Source organism: Lactuca virosa, chromosome 8 (genome assembly GCF_052849685.1).
Source record: "Lactuca virosa cultivar CGN04683 chromosome 8, Lactuca_virosa_CGN04683_v6, whole genome shotgun sequence".
Lineage (NCBI taxonomy): Eukaryota > Viridiplantae > Streptophyta > Magnoliopsida > Asterales > Asteraceae > Lactuca > Lactuca virosa.
This window is the reverse complement of record NC_136433.1, coordinates 271,667,740-271,672,051: the sequence shown is the minus strand read 5'-3', so window position 1 is coordinate 271,672,051 and position 4,312 is coordinate 271,667,740. Positions and strand designations below refer to the sequence as shown.

The 4,312-nt window shown below is 32.9% G+C and overlaps 1 pseudogene; it reads left to right on the top strand.

Moving 5' to 3' along the window:
- The first annotated feature begins 1,161 nt into the window (after window positions 1-1,161).
- LOC145131521 (secreted RxLR effector protein 161 pseudogene) lies at window positions 1,162-1,893 on the top strand (annotated as a pseudogene).
- Window positions 1,894-4,312: the final 2,419 nt, after the last annotated feature.

The window sequence follows — 4,312 nt, the reverse complement described above, 5'->3', positions numbered from 1 at the left end:
AATCGTAAGTCGAGATGTTATTTTTGATGAAACCAAAGGGTGGGATTGGATTAAAGAAGCAGGAACCAACAATGAAGAACCGGGCTCATTCATAATACCATGGGATTACCCAGAAGTCGAGACGATCAACAATCAAGGAAACGAGGTAAACAATGACTCAATGGAGCCGATTGAATCGGGTCATGAGATTGGAGACAGAGCGGAAGTACAAGATAATGAACGACCAAGTCTGGTCAATAATATTGTTCAACAAGGAACTGCAAACCAAAGGCCCTCAGCACCTCCAAGACGATTTCAAGATTATAAGCTTGATCTTGATAATCTCGAAGAACTACTTCTATCAACCAATGACGAGCCGGTATCGGTTGAAGAAGCGAAGAAAGAACCAGAGTGGGTCAAAGCCATGGATGCGGAAATAAATTCGATAAACAAGAATAATACTTGGACTCTCGTGAACAAGCCTATGGGGGTGAAGCCAATTGGAATCAAGTAGGTGTTCAAATTGAAGAAAAAAATGCAGACGACACCATTTATAAATACAAGGTAAGGTTGGTTGCTAAAGGTTAGGTGCAACAACCCGGTATTGATTTTCAAGAAGTATTTGCCCCGGTAGCTCGAATCGAAACCATCCGATTTCTTATAGCCTTAGCTGCTACTCATGGGTGGGAGCTTAACCACTTAGATGTTAAAACGACATTCTTACATGGAGAATTAAAGGAAACCGTTTACGTATCGTAACCGGAAGGCTATATAAAGAAAGGCAACGAGCATAAAGTATATCGCCTTACAAAAGCACTATATGATCTAAGACAAGTACCTCGAGCATGGAACACGAAACTTGACGGGATTTTGAAGAGTATGAAATTTCAAAAGTGCATGAAAGAACCATCGGTGTACTGGAAAAGTGAAGAATCTAACTTGCTAATTTTAGCAATTTATGTTGATGATTTATTTGTCACAGGTACAAATTTGAACATGATCAAGAGGTTCAAATTAGAGATGTCCAAGAACTTTGAGATGTCGGATCTTGGAAGATTGACTTAGTACCTTGGCATTGAAGTTAAGCAAGAGGAATCGGGGATTACTATAAATCAAGAAGCATATGCTCAACGCATTCTAAAAGAATTTGGTTTACATGATTGCAATCCGACCCACATTCCAATGGAACCGAGAAATAAATTGTCAAATGTCGAAGATGATCCCGAAATCGACCCGACACAATATCGAAAGGTGGTAGGATGTCTTAGATATCTCTTGCAAACAAGACCCAATATGACATATGCGGTTGGAGTTGTTAGCCGAGACATGCAAAGTCCAAGAGAATCGCATGGTGGTGTAATCAAACACATTCTAAGGTACTTACAAGGAACAACGGGATACAGAATCAAGTACGAGAGGATGGGACAAAGGCGACTTATTGGTTATTGTGATAGTGGTCACAATGTTGACCCGGATGATGGAAAAAGCACAACCGGTCACATTTTGTACTACGGGTCATCTCCAATTACATGGCGTTCGCAAAAGCAAGATACCGTTGCTTTATCGTCTTACGAGGCAGAATTCATGGCGGTCACGGCGACCGCATGTCAAACAATATGGCTTCAAGATTTTCTCGTTGAAATCATGAACAAAGTACAAGAGAAAGTGGTTCTTAGAGTTGACAACAAGTCGGCTATCGAACTAACGAAGAATCCCGTTTTTCATGGAAGGAGTAAACCCATTCACACGAGGTTTCACTTTATTCGTAATTGTGTTGAAAACAATCAAGTGGAGGTGGAATACATTCCTGATGAAGAACAAAGGGCGGATATTCTTACAAAACCGCTAGCTCGAACCAAGTTCAAGGAAATGCGGAGCTTGATCGGGATCGAAGAAGTCTCTAGAAGGACTTAGAGATTTGGGGGTGATTGTTGGAATCCTAAGTCGAGTAGGACTTGGAGACCAAGTAAACTGTAAACTTGGGGCTTAAGCAAGTTGGTTTAAGCTTCCTGATCTTATTCTACAAGTTGGTAGTCTAGGAATATATATATATATATATATATATATATATATATATATATATATATATATATATATATATATATACCGAGACATGGACTATGCATAAAACAATATTGAGTTTTTAGAGTTATATTTTCTCAATAAAATTGGAGACTTATTCCACTTTGTTTTGTGCTATTTGATTTGAACCTCGATATCATTTGCTTGAAAAAAATGACACATGTGATATCGTTCGATAATTACTAGAACATTGATTTTAGGCTATAACTAGTAAGCTACTACTTCTGTTTTGCGAAGGAGACCGAGCTTGGGTAACCACGAAAGAGTAGGGAGCAAACCGGCAAATATACAAAAGTCTTGTGGTCAAAATGTGAAACTGAAAAAGTATAGGGGCGAAACATGGAAATATACGCAAATATAATTATTAAACATACCAATACGAATGTTTTGCGGCCAAAGTTTGAAACCCAAAAAACCTCTAGGGACAAAAACTGAAAATATAAAAAACTATCATGGCCAAAGTTTGAAAACCCAAAAACTCTAGTGACCAAAACTACAAATATAAAAAAATGTGGCCATAGTTAAATTTTTTTATGAAAAAGTCTAAGAAAACCGATAAAATATTGCATTATCAGTATTTTTTTACCTATTTAGTAGGTATTTGTACGTGCTAAGGTGAAAGGGTTATTGATGTGGCAACTTCTAACATCTAGAAGGCTCAACATGCACACGTTTATTACTAGACTATACATATTTTTTTGTGAAACATTGACTAATTTTTTTATATATATTGGTTATATCATAGAACAGTAAAATAGCAGCCATTTAATATCTCTTCCTCTACTTCTCTATATATAGTGTAAACTTGTATTATTATTATTATTATTATTATTATTATTATTATTATTATTATATATTAAAGTTATGAAAGATTTTAACAGTAAAGTGACATCTTTTTTTTTTGTCAATTTTCGTCCTCCAACTTACAACATTGACCCTTCATCTTTATGTTTTTTTTCACAAACAACCCTTTCACTTTGGTTTGAATTTTTCATAACCCTCGCCTTTTATTACATATTATTAGTATTTAGTCTTTTGGCAGAAATGGTCCCTCATCATTATTATTATTATTGTTAGACAAAATTACACGATTGGTCCCTGTGGTTTACCAGATTTAACATTTTCTTTTTGGTTTTAAATTAATGTTTAATTTATTGGAAAATACCCACCCAATACCATAAACCCACCCACCATCTGCCATCACCACCACCACCACCACCGCCAAAATTACATAAATCCACCACCACCACCGCCAAAATTACATAAATGGTCCATATGGTTTACCCATGGTGACAAATTCAGTCCCTACTACCTGAAAAGACCAAATTACTCTCACATTAACGGACAAAAAGCAACCAACATGCTACTTTACTTTACAAAGCAATACCTTCCGACCCCGACAACGCCGGTGAATCTTTTCTAGTTATTATTATTAATTATTATTATTATTATTATTATTATTAAAAACAAAAATAAATAAATGCCTTTTTAAATTCATTTTTATCAATATTATTAAATAAATACATATATAAATACATTTTAAATACGTATTCATATGTATAAAACATATTTATATATAAAAACATATAAATATAATAAATTCAAAGAGAAAACGTTTTTAAATGTTTTATAAGGTTTTAAACATATTTATACGATTTTATATGTACTTCTTTTAATAATATAAATAATAACGAATATTATAAAAAAATATGTATAAATACGTTTAACTGAAAAAAAAAACTTCAAAAATCTTTTTAAAGTATATATATATATATATATATATATATATATATATATATATATATATATATATATTTTAATATGCATTTAAAATGTATTTATATATGTATTTATGCATTAATATTGAAAAAAAAAATGAATTTAAAAAATAATTTATATATTTTTAATTTTTAATAATAATAATAATAAGACAAAACTACACGAATGATCCCTGTGGTTAGCTGAAAATTGTCACTTTGGTCCAAAAAAGTTTAGACTAGCAACAGAGGTCCAAACTTTTCATTTTGTTGCGAGTTTGGTCCGATTTTGTTTGAACTTTTTTATAAAGACGATTTTTCCCCTGATTATTTAATATTTAATTTTCTTTTATTACAACAATTAAAAAGAATTAAAAATAAAAGAAAAAGAAAATACTCTCTCTCTCTCTCTTTCCATTAACCCAATGTTACCCCAAATTTTCTTCCAAAATCCTTTAAGCCTCCATGGAAATATGAGTTTAATTCTAGTTAAG